Source organism: Varroa destructor, unplaced genomic scaffold (genome assembly GCF_002443255.2).
Source record: "Varroa destructor unplaced genomic scaffold, Vdes_3.0 BEIS01000005.1, whole genome shotgun sequence".
Taxonomy (NCBI): domain Eukaryota; kingdom Metazoa; phylum Arthropoda; class Arachnida; order Mesostigmata; family Varroidae; genus Varroa; species Varroa destructor.
Window position 1 is genome coordinate 31,208,975 of NW_019211458.1, and position 19,551 is coordinate 31,228,525.

The 19,551-nt window shown below is 42.6% G+C and overlaps 1 protein-coding gene and 1 long non-coding RNA gene across 3 annotated transcripts in view; both read left to right on the top strand.

The window, feature by feature from the left end:
* The window catches only part of LOC147755558 (uncharacterized), a 52,579-nt gene extending 46,896 nt beyond the window's left edge, over positions 1-5,683 (top strand). Inside the window, exons 2-3 of the long non-coding RNA XR_015328558.1 lie at positions 5,013-5,083; positions 5,525-5,683. This is a non-coding gene — a long non-coding RNA (uncharacterized LOC147755558). The remainder of the gene's footprint in view (positions 1-5,012; positions 5,084-5,524) is intronic.
* The window catches only part of LOC111251532 (nucleolysin TIAR-like), a 249,310-nt gene that overhangs the window by 222,033 nt on the left and 7,726 nt on the right, over positions 1-19,551 (top strand). The gene's annotated exons all lie outside the window — the stretch shown is intronic.

The following is a 19,551-nucleotide window of genomic DNA, read 5'->3' on the forward strand; positions in this document are numbered from 1 at the left end:
CCAACAGATCCGATTTTTCGTATATTTGGAAGTGCACAATAGCTTACAGACAGGGTTTCAGGAATGAAAAAAGCTTTTTCCAAGATCATTCTCTACATTGCAACAACTGCTTTTCTATAGACTCTAATGCAAAATGATCCTGTTTGTTAACGTCTGCGTGCAACGCGTGCATTGACTTGCTCTTGAATACCTTCAAAAGCAGCCATAAACGCACGTATGAGCTAATGTCTGCTTTATGATGACATTTGAAGCTTGGATTTATCTTGCAACTTTTTCTAAGGATTGCCTGTTCCCTTTCAGTTATGCCCCGGCGTTACTATAGATTCTCATTTTTGAAAGCAAATTTCATGTTCTCAACAACGCTCGTAGCCGCCTAGCGTTCGTATGCAGCGAAAAGAAGACAGCCACTCTTTAAGGTTCGTTACGCTAAGCGGCACTACGCAAAGTTGTCTGACACTGGTTCTACGAGACGCAGCTTCACCGTAACGTGTTCGCTATGGAATTATCACCTTCTAAAAACTCATCTCTGTGCAATTTGACATTAGCTCTCTCTAGAGTGGCGGCATTCCTTAGTTTGCCAGGGATTCGGGTAATGCGAAAAGGAGCGGGCACTTCGCCGTTCTCCTTGCCATCTCTTTTTCCATTTTCGTCCCCTGCTCGAGGTTATTCCAACCACTACAAAATTCAAGCTCCTTTTGTCTCACGTTTTCACTAACTGTTTCGGCCCGGTGGAAGGTACAATAGATCACGTTGTATCGCTTATTCGTTACGACCGCTGCTGTCGCCATTAACGCCTCTAGAGCTTTAAGTGGTCTGAACGTCAGCTTTTTTCCCTCACTGAAGTTATGGCGCCAGTGTTTCTTCAGCGGTACATCGCCTTTTCGACATTAAATCTCATTCAAGAATGGGACGAAAACTCAATAAGAGACTCGAGTTAAGGCACACTTTCTGCTTCAATCTCTTATTATTAGGCTCTAGCAATGTCTAGGGAAATGGTGAAATGTTTTCTTATCTTGCTTGCCGATACAGCTGAAACTCGTCGTCAGAGCGCCATCTATAAATAACAATGCCGCTAAAAAAATAACAGTTAATACATAAATTGTTTATGGTTCAGAGGCGGACACTAAGCTCTAACAAAATCGAAACACGTATTCAAAGAAACTCATTTATTAGATGATTAGAGGGCAAATCAATATTATGCCCTTAATAATATATATTTATCTAGAGTTCTTTTAACTAGACCTGTATACGCTTGATATTATTCGACCCATACATTCTGCCATCTGAAACGAGTAAATAAAAGTCAATCAGACTAAATAACTTTCGAGAAATATATTCCGGAGCATTTGCGAATATCCAGATATACTAGCTTTGTTGGTTAGCTTCGCAAGCTCTGCACAAAACTAGATTCGAAGAAAAAACCTCTTTCACTTTTGAAAAATCACATATGGCTTCTTAAAAACATACTAAATATTTTCATAAAAGCGTACGGGTTTTACATTAATTGCTCGCTTTGTTTCGAGCGGCCTAGGACTTGAGTGCGTTAACGCTGAACGTCAGCTTCACGTTGAAGTACAGAGACGGATACGCTGTTTCATAGGGATGTTTATAAACGCCAAACGAAGCGTACGAGTTTCACTGTTAAGTTAAGTTCCTAGTTAATCAGTGTGCCGTGAATAACTGAATCTCGCGGAGGACGCCCATGTCTGGGCATCGTCCACAATGATGGCCGATTTCGAATGAGAACATCTGGAATAGCAGCGGAAGTCTTCGTGTTGACATGATATGGGGTCGGTTATGTCAGTCCGAATAGATATGGTTTCAATGTGTCATAAAATGTACCATAAAAATTTACCTTATAGTTTTTAAGAAGATCTATTAGCCAATCAATTGTGTTGGATCGCTTGTGTAACCAGCGACGTAACGGAGAAACTGAGCTATAAACTATAGCCTTGTCCAGTTAGTAATTAGTTCGAACTGTGGACAGTTATAGAAGCGAAACCGTGATGCATGTGCTATAATCTCCAAGGGTACCTGTTCTTGTGCCCTGTCACCTGCCTGTCGTCCATTCAGTTTGTATGGCCTTTTTTGTGTATCTACGCTTTTTTTTTCAATATAATATAATATCACAAGGCAATTGTTTTCAAACTATATCCGAGACATTTTGAAACAATATAATCACCAAGATTTAGGTTATCCATTTTTTTTTTACACGCCTGTTCCACCAAAATATGGCCAAGCGCTGTGTGCTAAAAAACACAAGCTACGTTTGTGCTTTTCACATGTTACGTCACGCACAAACTGATCATGTTGACGCCAATGTTGGAAACCTGCAAATATAGCTAAGTTCGCTAGTATCAATGAACGTCGCTAAGAGATCATCCAAGTACTTTCAGAATTGTCTGATATACGGTGCACGTATGTTGTGGATACGCTAATCAATGAGTGCTGGCTGGACTCACCAGTATATTGAAGATCATTTAGAACAATACATATTCTTTTTGTCATAGTGAGGATCATCATTAATAATGACGACGAGAAGTAAGGTAACTTACATCGCGTGAACATGAAGATGATAAATCATATTTATTACTTAGTTCGAGTTCTGTTTCGTCTACAGTCAGTCTAATTATAATCTAAGTTCTGGGCCCGCTTTGAAGAGCTTCAGTGTCCAATCTTGTGCTCCTTTTTATTCGCGTATGTTCAGTGGCACCGTATGCTGGTCAAGTCCCTCCAAACCCCCATTGCACTCTTTTACATGTGCGAAATATTGTACGTCTCCGTGCATTAGGGACAAACAAAGCAACACATATCAGCTATTCAAGCAATACAGGCCAAGTACGTGGCCAATATGGCGTCAGTTCACTTTGTCTCCGATCTGTGACAAGGTGTGGAATGCTAATTTCGCCAATTGATCATTGGGCCTGAGCCGAGTCACCTTGCCTAGTTTCACTAGTCAGGAATGGCCCCATACTCGATTATCGAAGTGCGTGTGACATTCGTCGAACGACGGTCTCGAGGTCGAGCAGGACACCGTGCCATACTACTATATGCTATAAATGCATGTGTAATAACGTTGAGTATACACTGTTGATGAATAGCAGAGTCTAAAACAACGTATGAACTCTAACAAAACAACTCTGGTGACGGACTTCTAAGACAAAGAAAAATTGTATCTTTTTCATATGTCAATTAGAAAATAATGTGCCGTTTCCCGATTTTGAAATATACTTACAGAGAATGCTAGCTTTTCCTCTGTAGAGAGAGAGAGATCGAGAGAGAGAGAGAGAGAGAGAGAGAGAGAAAACTCTAAAAGTTGCTAATCGAAGTGCTTCGATGACAACAAATGCACCCTGGCGGGTGACAACGCCCGGCACCCAACCAATACTTAGGACCCGTAAAATACCACAACGCGTTCGAGAGCTTTGAAGTGGGAAGTTCACGACGGTAGTATCGTCCATTCCTAAAATGCTATTGCGTTAGCAATCAAAGGCAACACCATAGTTCTTTATACCATTTCGCACTATACAAAAGATACCCGGTTTCATTCTCAGTCACATCGCTACCTAAGCCATGTAGATTTCAGAAGGCCATATCTAAGCGAGTCCAAAGGCGTGGTACGATCCAAATGAATGTTGAAAAGTCCTTTACATTTCTAGTGGATGCTTACGTGTGTCAAATACTGCGGAACGAATCGTCGTTAAGCGTTGAGAATATGTTGTTGAGCGACAGTCGTAACGCAAAATAAACAGCTACATGAAAATCTGCGGGGAGAGCCAAACAAATAAGCGAATCGCATATAGGCTATATTACCTTTACGAGTGGTGGCGTGCCTGAAATTGTCCAGTATGAAACCGACGTATATTGTCATCGATAAACAAGTTGTTCTATCACCGCCTACGAGACTTTAGTGGTATGTTTGAGTTCGAGAGAGAGAGAGCGAGAGCGAGAGAGAGAATCAGTTCTGAGCAACTCAAGCCCAACTCATCTTTCGGCCAAACGATTGGTCCTTCGTAAGTCGCTAGGAACAGGATCTCGGTCGCGTATGATTTCTCTAAGTTATTTTCTATATATATATGGATAGTCGCATGATGATTTTTCACTTCAGCTAACTTAAAGTGTTATCGGTATATGCATATTACTTATGCAGCTGCATGTAACTACAACATACCTAACTTGCATGAACTCGTACTATAAATTGAGTTGTTGTTGTGAACTTTTACTTAAGAACCGCTGCTCCTGCTTCAGCATACTTATTCGCTGTTGCTCGTATGGTCAATCAATGCTTGAAGGAATACAAGCGAGTTTGGAATGCTCGAGTCTTCCAAGAGCTATTTCCACCCCATATGTGTTCGAACAACCTGTAGAAAGCATTTTCTGCATATATCGGAGTTTTTACTTTGGCACTGGTAATTGTCCGTCGTTAGTAATCTTCTCATGCAAGAACGCTACTGTTTTTATTCGATCGACGGAACTGAACCATTTTGACTTTAATCTGAAAATTAACACTCGTTGGATTATGGGTGCCAATGTCACGCTTCCCTGGAGGCTAAAACCCAGCCAGACAGCCTGAACCATTTAATCCATGTGAATAAAGGAAAAGATACTTGTTGGTGCACTCCTTGATCCTGTGGGAGCCCGTCACTTGATAAGCCCTACGATGCTCAAGCCAATAACGAGACACTAGCTAATACACGCATCACTTGAAAAGGACAGTTTTTATTTTGCAGTTGGGCCGCCGTCTATGTGAGTACACATAGATGAGACTACAGGTGCTACTGCATGAGTATCTTATCTCCCGTTAGGTGGAATAAGGTTGGTTAATTGCCTTAGACCCCAACGACCCTGGTGCGAAAATGCAATACGGCCCTTTTCAGGATGCTCAATTTAAGCATAGCGTGCTGGTAGGTAAGAACAAGAAAATTATAGGTTGAAACTGTTATGTACTGTCTTCAGACTTTCGAAGTACGCTTTTCTAAGTTATTCGCTGACTTTCTTCACCAAACATTCAGGTTCATATCGATTATGTGAGCCATCCAGGCCATTCACCTATGAGGCGTTGCCATATTGTCCTTCCAGTATGGTGAGTACACGAACTGTCAAGTGTATTAACTAAAAAAAGCACATTCAAGTTACTCGTCGTAGGATAACCTTTCTTGTGGACAGCCATCTGTGATGGCCACAGAGGCCAAGTCATGCACATAAGGCGTTCCGTCGAATAGGACGTTCCTGGATATCGTATCGTGCTAGTGCATGTGGAATAGCTTGTTTCTGTGCAACTGTATAGAATATAAGTTAAGCCCGACAAACAAGCAGGACAAGGAATGAATTGTTCGTACCAGACCACAACATTGGCTAAGCAATTAGAATCAAGTAAGGAAATTTGCAGGATATTTACGTAGTAAGGTCTTAGGTAGTTCATGCACAGACCGACAAAATAGAACATCCGGAATTCGAAAAGTTTCATGATTCCCACTAAAGATGTCGTCTATTGAAAATTACTAAAACGCCAAATATTGAACAGTTTCCTTTTTTACAGCTTCCAATAGTGTTTCGGACAACAGGTGATATCGGTATGTTTATCCTTCGTAGGGGGTTGACACCTGTCGCCAAATACCTTTGCAACATATACCGGGACCCGGCTCTGCGAAAGATATGTCGGATACATCTAACCTTAAATTCAATAAAGATAGTTCATAAAATAGTTGCTACCAGTGTTATTGATGAACTGACATCTCATGAGGTCGTTCATATATTATTTATTCGATTTGCGAGGTAAACGATACTACGTTTGCGTGAATATCTAATCCAAACAGGAACCCCCTTTCGGCCTCGGGTTTCCATTGTATATCTAATAGCCTTCCCGGTAGCCATCAGAGCATTTCCTCGTCTCGATTAGAAAATTAGCAAGATGGCTGCTTTTTGCAGATCTTCTTGTTCAAAGCCGATGTAACAACTGTACGATTTAAGGCAATAGCCAACTTTCACTAGCGAAAACAGTATGCACACACAAAGTTCTTCTTTCTTCTTGCTTCATCTTGTTTATTCCGCAGCAGACGCTACAGGTAATTTTCGTGTAGAAAGATGTTGATGGACTAGAGTGGCAGCGGCGGGTGTTCCCGAATCACGTCACAAAAAAAATTAGTTCATCCCTCACTGAGGCTCCACTTGGATTTGGAGCGTGGTCCAGGGCAGTGTTCACCATTCCGTAACGACGTGTGTCTGGCAGCTCGATAAAATAAGCCATGTCGCTGTTGAGAAGGGGCCCGCATAACATGCCGAAGCCAAAGCTTGCGCCATAACCTCATGCTTGTCAGTCACACCAACATGGAGTTTTTTTTTTTTTTTTTTTTTTTGTTATTGACATCAGTAATAGCTACTAAAAAATATTTAGAGAAAATATATCTTCGTTCCTCTTAGCAGCTAAGATTGTACAGGTCCAATAAGCTCGCAGACGCAAACTGAAATACTGCTCGTTCAACAAGATAAGAAAATAGCGCCTGACTCGATTCTCTTTTATAAAGAGAAAGCAAGGATCAGGCATGTCTGTCCTCATTGCAACGCGATATAAGTTGCAATGTGTTTTTTTAGCCACATATATAGTCAAAAGGGGTATTCGCATAGTCACTAGATATGCCTTAATGGGGTATGAACATGGAAACGGATTCAACATTACGCTCTACTTACCCGTATGTTTTTGAGTTTATTACTGGATTTCTGTATCTGAATGTAGCTGAACTAACAGCCACGATGGGCCATCCTCAAGTGCTTCAGTAGGGCCGTTATGACAAAGCTCCATTCTTATTTGTTTGTAAATGAATGAATGAGAACGCGGTAAATAGTAGATACGTCTATCATTTTACATAAAGCTAGATTGCGAACGCTGAACAAATATTTGGCATCGGGTAACGCCTTTGCCCCCCTAACCCTGCCCAGTGAAGTTTAAAGAGGCAAGAGCCAATCACTACCAGGCCCACTAGCATTCGATTGCTTAAAATGGTATTGGACACTCTTTGGCCACAAGCGTTACATATTTCTTAATAGCTACCAACAGCTGACAATGGCTAATATAACTTGCTTGGCTTTTGCCTGCCTGGATTGCTTGTTTTAGAAGCAAAAGCGAGGGTAGATCCATCAGGCAAACTTTCCACTTCACAGTTTGTTTACCTTCGATTTCTAAAATTGTGAAATATGTGTAAAATAAAAAAAAAATAGGTGAACTTTTAGAAAATTGCTTCGCGATCTACCGCTGTCGGTAGTTTTCTCGTTCAGCGACCTCTAGCTAATTTTAGAAAAAAATGTGTACAGAAGCAACAAATACAAACGACACTTTTGCCGTAAATAATAAACTTGCCGGAAAGGCGGAAAACACATCTTTGATCGAAGTCAGCTCAAAACAATGTATACAAATAACCATAGTCAAATGCCCTAATGCATACTAACGGCTCCCATTAAAAGAAATTGCTTCTACTTTGCTAGTAATGTATTTAGCATATGCGAACTACTGCATATCGGTGTGAGTAATCTCGCTTCGTTGACGCTATCCTCAGTGAAGCCCAAAACAGGTTTACCAGCTTCTGTTGTTTACTGATTTTTGGTTAGCCACGGTAGACTTACATAGCCGTGTAGGACCTTCTGCTAGGAAAGCAAATCATCGGACGAAAAAAATCCTCGTCACCTTTTGACCCACTGTCTAAGAAAGTGGAATAAAGTAAGATCATGTAATGGCCATGTGTTACAGTAAGGAAGATCCTTTTTTCTTATAATTTGCACACTTTTTCTTATCTGATCGAAGCATCCTACATCTCTCAAGTGAATCTGAGTCTTGCTATGCTGTACGAGATCTCCGACTACTGTCACAATAATCAATAAATAAACACCTAGTTGATAAAATTTTTATTGTGACCCCCGCTCCCCACAAGACACGGTTTCTGACAGGCAAAAACTCATGCTCTACTTTCACTGAGATCAATAGGCATCTCGTGGGATCTTCCAGCAGATTCAACATGTACAGTTTGTGAAATATTTATACTTTTATTTATATTTGTATTGGCGATATCGCGATCAGTTCTATAAGCTCCAAGCAAATGATAAAACCACTGTGAGACCAGAAACATATTTTGCTATGCTCCAATTGTGCCATCGGAGCTTGCCACCACGGAATTAAAGGGACGGCACACGCATTTTTGCATGATGGTTAGCTTACACAGAAAGGCCGTTATATGAAATGCTCGACTTCCCAGGGCCCGAAATCAATTTATATTCACAGCTCTACTTCGATGATGGTTTTAATCAGCTCCCATAGAGAAGAGGCTTATAATGTTTGAAGTTGTTCGGTTCACTTATATAGATGTTGGCCAAGCATTGTCGCTCTGTTCGTTTGGAAAACGAATATTTGCTATCGTATGATTATAGAATGCGATCATCTTTGAGAGATCAGGACGATTTTGTTTTACTCAGAAGCCGGCTGGAACGATTAGTGGGAACCTTAATCCGTCCTGAGCACCTTCAGTCCGTGGGTATGATCATCCCTTGTATTCGACTTGGCCTGGCTATGTGTAGCGCTATATGGAGCGACAATGCACTATTACCGATCGATAACCTTACACTTTGGAACGCTATGAAGAAACCCATGTCACGCATTGTAGTTATAGATAAATTACTTAGATTGTACGCCGTATAATCACTTAATAATGCGACTAGTTTATTCAATGTGTATTGCCGAAGAGATTAGGAATAGGCGTTAAAGTGTTTTGAAGCCGTGTACATCGCCAACGTTGGCATACAACGACAAGTTGACCCAGGTCTCTGGGGTAAATTTGGAACGTGAGTGGAATTAGTAATTTGTTCAAAAACTATAGCAATAGCTGGTCATCGTTGGAGTTTTTAAATCCCAATTAAAGTGAACTAGATTGTAAGCATTTCGTTGGTGCACTTTTCTCGAGCTCGCATGCTACATCTAAATAATTGCAGGTTTTCCAATAAAAAAAAAGTTGTAATTCCTTTAATTTTTTTCTCTGCTAAAAGCTCGATTCGATACAAATTAGAACCCGCTCAATTTCATACCTGTACGTAGCATATGTTAAAGGTAAGCACACTGACGCCTCCACAAAAAAAACTCATGAAAGACTGACCAACCCCTCTCAACAAGAGTTCATCGAATTTGAGACAAATCCGCCCTGATCTCTCCAGAACGATCGCGATGGCGAATATTTGTTTTCCGCACGAACAGAGCGACAATGCTTGGCCAACATCTATGTAAGTGAACCAAACAACTAGGATACGGCTTAGGTGCAAGATGAACACCGGAATAAAAGCTTGTCGCTAAAGTGCGCTAAGAGCAGAAGGTCAACGGAGATCATAAACACAATTAGGTAACTTGGAGGAAGCAATTACGTAGCTTCCTTTTAGTGTACCCTTTCTGAACGCTATCTTCGTCAGAAAAAGGGGGTATACGTGCACCAGCAAAGATAATGTGGCTGCTAGCTCAGCTCAGAATCAGCGGGCAAGGGCAAATTTTTTCTCGCGCAAACCTGAAATGGATGCCGCAAAAACGCGAGACGAAGCGTCACGGGGAAAAACGAAACGATCATTCAGTTCCATCAGACGGCTGGCAATGCGGAACGAACCATGTGTCTATGTCTGGATTCGAATCAAGACCAACCTGTAATCCACAACGCAGATCTTATCATATCAATAAGAGACAAAGCAAAAGAAAGTGATACAAAAGCGACTCTTCAGATACTTGCAAGGGTGACGTGTTAATTAAGCAAGCCGATAATGTGTTTGCATGACTAGCAATATGGCAAAAAATGGTTCAATTAGCGTCGTTCTTTCGCTCAATTTCTTGATCAGTATCTTCTTATTAAATTTGCTAAGTGATATTTTTTGCGAAGTATTTGTTCAAGCCAAGTACGTCAATTTAATTATATCCTCTGAAGCGAAGCCTGGTACCTGCTTACAAAGGCTTGCCAATAGGATTGTACCTCATTGAAATGAATTTGTCTTTCTCCCAACAAGCCGGCTTGTCTTAGAAAGGATATATACCTATGTTTTGAAAATGCAATTTATGCTCATTATAAACCTGCTACCTTGGTGCTTTCAGATCGCACACCTAAAGTGATTCAAATCGCAGATAGTCGTATGGGTTACTTAATACAATCTACTTAATAAATAAACAAAACCTTGCATATTTCCTCGACCTTGAATGCGGATAACGAAAACAAATTTAAAGTTCACCCACCTAAATCCCAGGAGAAGGCGCCTGCTTACAGAACGTTCTCTACGCCATCTGCTTAGGGCCCCCTTTAGATTACAACCGCTAAACTATCTCTTGAGGTCTCCAACTTAAAAGCCGCCTTCTTCTGAAGGAGCACTCAACGCTGACACTTTTTTCTAAATCAGGGGCTGCTCATCATCGCTGTTCGTCCGGCCTGAGATGTTGCAGAAACTCCCAGAAAAAAGGTAGGACGACAGACGATGGGACAGAGCCGCTTAACTAAGTTGTCGTTTTAAAGAGAATCTGTACTTCATAGCGATAGATACCCAGAGTGTTCGCTTAATGTAGGAAGGACCATAACATAATACCAACTGACACATTTAGAATAATATCCGGGGCCATCCTGACTTCACGGCTAAACCATTTGTTTTAATATGAGCCATTCTCTAGTAGGCAGGGCCTTTTTGGACCTAGGGTTAGCCCTGTGTTAAGGTTGAATTCTATGGCAAAAAACATGGGAAAATGCTCCAGATTGTGCCTTATGCATACTAAAAGAACTCATCCGGCTCAATATTACATTCAAACAAAACCATATGAAGTCTCACCGCTACGGCGTTAACCGCACTCGCGTTATGCATAGAAAACAATGAAAAAAGACGAACAAATAGCAGGTGTTCTGTACACAGGAGATCAATCGAAGTGAACTTACTCCATTTCGAAGATCACAAACTACTGGAGCTTTACGGCTACGAACTGAGGAATTCAAGGCGTAATGACACTGCAGGACATCACAAAAAAGACTGACGTCCTGATGGGCACACTTTAGTCCGGGTGATTGGTATCCGACCTCGCTGGTGCACTTGAATGAGAGTCTAAGAAGTGTCGCATACTGCTGGGCAGGTCGTATCAAGATAAAGGCAAGCCCGACAATATAACAAAATATAAACACTGCAAAAGCCATTCGTTTTCACGCCTACGTTATTATTCCCTTTGTCATAGATGACGATAGCTACCTGATCATTTGAGATACAATGGATTTGTTGTGAATTGTTCTCAAGCACTTTATCCCAGCATTCGAAATACGCCGCTCATACATTTAAAGAGCACTTTAAAAACAATTTGATGGATTTTTGTTTAGTAATACGCTTTTCCTGTCAATATTGTACATACAGAACTACGTACGTCTACTTTCATACCTGTCCTAATAGGAACACCTACAGGATGAGATCACCTTGTTCCTCTTGCATTATATTTGACACTTTCTCGATAAATAACTATTTTATTTACTTAATTATTTCACTTCTCCAGCTAAACACGTGTTACTCTACCAAGCATAATGGTACATTTCACTAAACTGTGAGTATTCATATATATTATCGATTCGGAAGTAATTTGCTCGGGAGGGTAACTACCTTTGCCTAGAATCAACGATCCTGAGAATAGGGCCAAACGACGATATCCGATCATCGATGTGATTTAGGATGCAGAAGACTTGTAGTTGCTGCAGCGTGACAGAAATGCTTTATGTTTCCGCCAAAATGCATCAGTTTTAACAAATGAACATGTATTGATGGTACAAAAGTAATTCGACTCAGCCTAGAATTACAATTGTGTACCACCGAACTTTAGCTGAGGCTGACGTTTCGTATTTGTCACGCGTCAGTAAGAAATGGCTGCGATCACTTAGATATTATCCCTATAAAAACAAGTCTTCCCCCACGGTTACTGCTACCTATCCAGAAATATATTTCCGCACGATAACTATTAGGGCTGAGCAAAGTAAGGCTTACCACTGTGAAATATGCGCTAGAAGTCACAGTTTTACCTGAAGTTTATAACGATCTAGTTCTACGACGTCCACAATATTTTGTGGCTATGTATTTGTATATGGCCACTGTGTACCTTACTATATGAATGTATAGTATAAAACCGTAGATCGTAGACAACAAGTGAAACAATCACTAGGGTTGCTGTACGAGAACGGTGTTCGTTTTCTACTTCCAGGGTAGAAACGTGGTAAGGTCCCGTCGTCAGCTGGCCTTACTTTGCCACCTTCGAACAACAACATAATTAGCATAATCAAGTTATACAATAATAGACGCTAACCAACATACTAATGTACTCTGTCACACACTACCAACAACATCCCTGTCATCCATTCGAACTTAGTATCATGATCATTCACTCTGTATTAATCATGTCCATTTAGCCCTGGTCCACTAATTCTCATCTGGCAACACTGTACTATAGTGTGCCTGGTTGCCACCGCATAACAGGCATTTGCCAAGGAGAAGAAGTTGCGCAGGCCGTTTTCTTGTTTCGTACCGGCAGGCCAACACCACCTAGAAAGTTCACGTCGCTAGTGCCTCAGAGTCAGCGTCGCCGCCGGCGACTTCACTGTATATCAGTCGTACTGATAGTGGCAAGGTTCTCCTGAATGCAAACTGCCGCCTGGGGTAGCAGCAGAATACCGCTAAAGTTGGTACCGGGAAATAGACAGGCCGACAAATCTAAGGAGAGAAAGAGAGAAGATTAAGGCGGTGTGCAGGCCGAGCACAATCGAATAGAACAATGGGCAGTCACAGCAGTTGACGTGTCGCGAACGAGCAAAGTGACAGTAAGAAGCAGCTGGATTACAACCGAGCCTAGCCACTTTATGGAGCGCTTCTCCCTAATGTCCTTTTCCTTCCTTCGGCAGCAGTGGCCCTCGACTTCACTCCGCTTAGATCCGATCTTAAACCCCTCTGGGCCCGACCCTGTTCACAGCCGCAGTTGGCAGAGATGCTGCTGTTAAAGTCGAAGCGCGTCCCAAAAGCGTTCGGTTAGTCCCGGCACCCATTGCCGCCCTGCGGTTGCAGCCGCACCCCAAAAAGGCTCAGTGCAGAACAATAGCAATGCAGTCAACTTTCGTCGTCCGTGGCAGCACAGTCATGCTACCAACGTTGTCGGACAGATTCGTTCTTTGTTTGGTTTTCTCCCTCTTCTCGTCGGTCAGGAAACCTCTAAAAGCATTTGCTGGTGCCGACTGACTGGCGCTGCTGGTCGCTTGTTCGGTCGCTCACTCATCCATGTCGTCTCTCTCTTAGATCCAGTCTTTTACCATGCTAAATCTACCCAAGACCCTTTTCGTCCTGAATTTTCCACCCGGCTAAACTAGAACGTTGGTCCGGCTGCCACACAACAGCAGGGAGGCAGACAAACGAGAAGGATGTCCTGAAGACAAAGCCAATCCCGAGGTTGACTTGGTAACCCTCTATGCGATGCAACACAGACGTGTAACATCGACGCACAAAAAGTGACACACACGGCGAGACAGCCAGAGACGCAGAGAACCAGTCACCGCCGTACGAGAGGCGTAGATGGCCGACCTTTAAATAATACACACTAGATTTTGAATCTGCATGCGCTCCGGTGGTTATCTAGTAGCGCACACATCTCCAGACAAGTACATATGAAGACAAAAAAAAAGCGTATTTACACAATATACACGTGTATTTACATGCAAATAGATGTATCTGACGCTTAACAGTCGGGCGCGGAATGCATTTGTTTCTGGCTATTGCTAAGCGATTCCCTCTCGTTTATTCCCCGCTCGTCATTCAAACACATGCTCCTGTTACTCATTCTCAGCTTGTGGATTAGAGCGTGTTCCTCATAACGCATGCATCCTAATAAAGAGAAAATGGAAGGAGAATGTTACCCTCGAGCTGTTATGTCCTGCAAGCACCCCATCGCGAACATGAATTGTACCACAGCTCTTCTTAGAAATTTTGTACGTCGCTCGGGTTACTTCAGTCGAGGTCACATGTTCGACAATGCACGTGTCGCGTCCCTCAAGTTGTCGACATATGTAGCCCATTCCGCTAAAACAGTTTATTACAAAAAGAGAGAGAGTATATATAATAAAGGGTCTTATTATCTACAAGAAAATGCGGCCTATCGGAATCTACCGGCTGGAGATGTTATGTCATTAAAGCTGAGGATAAGCTTCAGTCGTCTGCTCGAGAAGGTCAAAGCCTCCACTTTCAAGTTCCTGAAGCAGGCTTTTCATTAAATACGTTAGATATTTAGCTATCTAAGACAAAATGCTTCGACGTTTCTGTGTAGATTACTAGACAGGCCTAAACTGTGTTGTGCGCGTCCTTTTTTCTTCCTAATTAATGTACCAGATGTGCTCTGAGTGTTTAATAGTTTCAGTTCTAATAATCAGAGAGGGAATACGCCTACGAAATTGTAAACATCTACGTTACTTCTGGCTAACCACAATTACTAAAGCGAATTACGTATTTCTAGAAGCTCGTACACCATTTAGGCTGGTGACCTTGATAGCACGCACTAGTATGCTATACAACTAGCACGTTTAGTACGATATGACGTTTGCAGAAGTGTTCATAATAATGGTTACTAATTGAAGACGAAGAATCTGAAGCTAAAACCCGTCAGGTTAGGAGTAACTACGTTTTTCATCGTAAAATATTGTGTTTAGCGTACAGTCTGAACGACAACCGTCTATAGGCCAGTTGGGCACAGGTTATATAGGATAGCGACTCACTACCGTGCATTTGATGACAACTTATCATTTTACTATCGATTACACTTCAGCGAACAGTTTGCCTAGACAAAACGGCCCGCACAGAGGTTGGCGAGATCTTGGTGTTAAGCTGTGCCGGCAAATGCAAAGAAAATCGTAGAGTTAGGCTTACGGAGGCCCATTTGGCGTTGGATGCATCCCCCTGAAGCAGCGTGCTCGTTGCTGTGCTCCACTTCCGTCGGATAACTGCTAACTAAATTGAATACGAATAGAAAGAGACAAAGCAGGCAGGGGGCCATTGCAAATAAGATGAGCGCCGTGATATTGTTTAACTACGGAACTATTAGACGAAATTTCAACAAGACCATGTCGCAAATAAGTAACGCGCTCGTTGAATCGACGCGCTCGAGTTTCTGTCTGCTCGTCGAGTGGATGCAGCAGCCGAAACTCCATTACGCCCATCTAAGCCTGATGCGCTCCGCAGAGTCATGCCCCGAGATGGTAGATGAACATTCAAAGTCCAAGCGACCGCCGTCGAAGGGTTTCAGTCAGTAGCTCAACCTTCGTCGCTGTACTAGCCTTAGCTCTCTTTAATTATGTTCTTAGGCCTCTTGAAGTGCCATTAAGATAATTAAAGCTCACCAACCATAGCATCGCGACTGCTTATCTCGTGGTGAGAATACATCCTATAGCTTATCGTCTGCTGTGTCCTAGCAGAAGTGAGAGAAATGCCGTGTTATAGAATATTGATATAAGTGCCTTGATGTACCTATCGTACAGAGCTGCGTCGCTCGAGTTCGAGTCGTGACATGAAACTACCCTAACAGGACCCAGAAGAGACCTACGGTTGAAACTGGGAATGAGCCGTTTTACGTGACAATAGGTCTAGTAATCCAGATTGTTCATGCTGAGCTCTTTCTTTTGGTGGTTCGTTAATGCTAAGCTGCTGAAAAAAAAGTGCTTTAAAAGTCGATTGCTGATATTTAGAGAAAAATTAAATCGATTACGGTCCGGGCATTATCTGCTAGCGTAGTGGGATGGGACAGTCGAAACAAATCGACTTTTTGGGCCCGTTTGAACTTGGCCAGAAGTATCCTGCACCTGAAAATCCACGTAAGCAATGCAGAAACCCAGAGGAGAGCGAGAACAAGCACACGATTTAGCCAACTAGATTTTTTTGCCGAACACTTCTGATAACTTCATATAAAAGGTTACAATGCTAGCAGTATTTTACGTACCGTATAAATCAATTTCAAGTTTATCTAGAAGCAACGTATTAAGATATATTGTTCTGATCATCTGTGATAATACGCTTTTTATTCATCGGTTCTAGCGGCGGAGCGTTTATATGCCAAGAAAGGATCGTGAAAGAGCGCACTCATCAAATGAATAACTGAAGAGGCATTATCTAGGCCAACATTTTCAAGATATCTGTATACGAGCTTTTGTCGAGGGTTAGTCTAGGACATTTTCGATAGCTATAGGCTTTGGAAATGATGATAATTTCAAACGTTTACTGGAAAAGCTAGACGATTGGCCAGCAACATGTTGTTTGATCAAAATGACGAATACTAGCAGCACACACGACGCCTTTTGAGTCAATATCCGTTCACTAATATCTACGTAATTGCTAAAGACTGAAAAAACTAAAGGCAGATATAGCTATCTGAATCCATTGGTTTAACTATAATACTTCCTAGGTCTGTGCTGACATACAGAAGCACCCTTTAGACGATATTTCCAAACGATGATCGGTGTATCACAACACATCTGGATTTGATCAGGAGATAGGGTTTCGAAGCCTAAATGTTATACTTGTTGACTAGCTCGAAGTTGTGCTCTAGGTACCTTCTACAATGTTAGATTGCTTACATGGAACTGTATATGCGAGCCAGACCCGAACGCTGGTTATTATAACGGAAACAGTCTCTCGATGGATCCCGACGGCTAGACAACGGCGTCTGGTGATTCAATAGTCCGCTTCGTTTTCTATCTTGTACGCATGTCTGTAGTGAACAGAAAATACGGATCGTCTTTCTTTCTAATCACGCTACGAGACTACTATGGATGCGTGACTATTTAGATAGCCCACACACAAATACACACGCGGGGTGAATATATCTGTTTCTGGTTACGTAACTTTGTGAAATTCCCGACGCTCACGTGGCTTGTATTTTGTATATTATCAAGCTCATAGTTGAAAATATTCGTACGAAAACACAATGAGCGATTGTTATTATCGAAGAAGAAGACACCGACCGTAAAACGTATGCGTAGTTTTGTATCACTTTCAAAACAAACTGATGTCAAGTGACACCATGACTTGTACGAACCCAATAAAAGAATGATCTAATGCACAAAGCAGAGGTCGAGAAATAGCTGATACCTATTCGTAGGATATTTCTACTAGGGACAAGCTACAGCGTTGCTATATGTTCGCCTATCTCGAATGAGACACGATATTTGTACAGCCAAACACCCATATCCCGAATACAACGACGGATGCAGATCTCATTTTTCTTTTTGTTCTCTTTTATTCAAAATGATCATAAACACCCTCTCTCGTTGCTGAGCCCGCCTCGCGCTACTGCAAAGACGCCGTCGAATCTACTCACGTCAGTGCAGCGCCCTTTCACAAACGACTCCGAATGCTGATCCTTGACGCCTGGAAACGTTCATGGCCATCTCCAGCTTGATATATACTTTTGGGGCTGCTGTGGAACAGTGCTATATCTCTTTATAGCGACAAGAGCAGCAGTGGCGGCATCCGCCGATCAAGACCCAGCGATCATCACCTCTGACGCTTCTCTATGACGCCTATCTGAGTGGAAGTGCTGTTTTCAGACGGGTTAACTCAGTTTCTTCATTCTGTCCGGCCTCCTCCGAATCGTTCCTTTCCGTTCTTGCCGCTTCTTCCGCCGTCTGATCTCATGCCCTCCGCAATACTACCGTAGCTATGACCGTAGCGGCTGTTACCACAAAGCTCTCAAATCCTCAACGAAATGTATCATAATACATTACGTTGCTTAGTCAAGCTAGAAGTTGTTGTAGTAATAGTTGTATGCTGTGCCAAAAAGCTTACTTACTTTGTGCCTACTCCCCTTCCGGCCAGACAGGCCGAGCCATTGGCTCTCATCGTAAGCTAACAATAGCAATGGCGGCCTAACAGCAGTGCTGACGCCGAGGCAGTGGCGTAAATTGCTCCACGTCCTCTCACCTTCTCTCGGACTTTTTCGATCAACCGTGTACTTAGTAGATGGCGGGCGTCTGAACACTTCGTATATATATATATACAGAAGTTTTGCACGGCGATGTGGGGAAGAAAACCTCGAAACGAAAAGTCAAGCTCAAGAGAGGCTGGATGTGGGGTGTGGTGTGCTGCAGGGGTGGCAAATCTTTCAGAATATGCAGCACAACGTTGTCGTTTCGAGATTCGCCTCGGAGCTAGAGACAGACGAGCACACATAGACCTGTCTGTGTATATACTACGCATGCGCTTGCGTTTGGCGTGCACCTGCCATTCCTTCGCGGGACCTTTGACTTTTAACTCGCCTGCTAGTCCTGCCACTACTTTATGTAGTTCAAGCAGTAAAATTGCAAGTCACTGAACAAAGATGGTTTCGAAAAAAGCAGTCCCGTCAAGTGCGTCCCTTCGAATACACTAAAATGGACCGGGCTTTTTTTCCAAATTTCCGTATGCTGCTGCGTTTGCTTCTTCTGTTGTATTCGCATCTCGGCCTCTCTTTGCTCAGCTGAGGAAAGGTGTCAAGCCCCCGTCACTTTACTAGCGATACTCCATGATGGCTCGGGTCACTGCTCCCCGTGAGGAAATTGTCACTGATAGCGAGATAGCAACGAATGTGTGTCCACGAGTACGCATAGAAAAGGGGCGCAAAGAAAGTCGGACGCATTCCGATAGGTTTGAAAGAGGCAGTAGTAGCAGCAGGATTCAAAGTGCGGACTTCCAGATGTAGGTCTGCTTCGAGAAGTTGAGGTGCTAAAGAATTGTGTTTGCGCCCGTCTGTGTATATGTATTTTTGCGTGAACGGCACACAAACTGGCTGTAGCCATTTTCGGCGACCCGGGAACATAGGCGAAAGAAGATCTGGATAAAGTCATGCTGCCCACGGCCAGCTAGCATCCTTCGCTATCTTTGTTCATTATAAGATGTTTTAAGGGTTTGGGAGCAGGCTTTCGCTGGCTTCCCTCTCGCAGACGAAGTCGTTTTTCGTAAAGAGGCCGCTGTTATTTTCTTCAGGAAACATCAGAACCTATGCAATCGCGCTATATGTATCTTTCTTTTCGTCTGTGTTTCTGCCTGACTACCGCACCCGTGCCTTAACAGAGACGTAGAACTTATTTCCCTCTTTTCAGACCCCGTCAAATTGGATGTTCCCTTTAGAATGTCAGCCGCCCGTTGATCCCCTATTTCGATGCCAGCCTATCATGAAACACACATACACATACGCTTCGCCAAATCGAGTACACACTATAGTTGCTATGGTAAGGTTCTTCTTTTTTTTGGCTTCAAGCTTCGATTCTTGAGTGGGTTTTTGTCCGTGTCGTACCACATTGAACGTTGCTGCCACTTTTCCGTCAGGGACGCATCGAATATGGACCGCTGTAGGAACGCCACTTTCATTTTGACAAATGGCATCATTTAGTTTATCGTGAGACTATTGTTGAGCTAGAAAAAAAGGGAATAAACAGAAGAAAGCGTATACTTAGCAAATCTACTTGAACCCCTCAAAATGCGGAAATCACTCAGAAGACAATCGTTCGTTGATATCGCGAAAAAAAC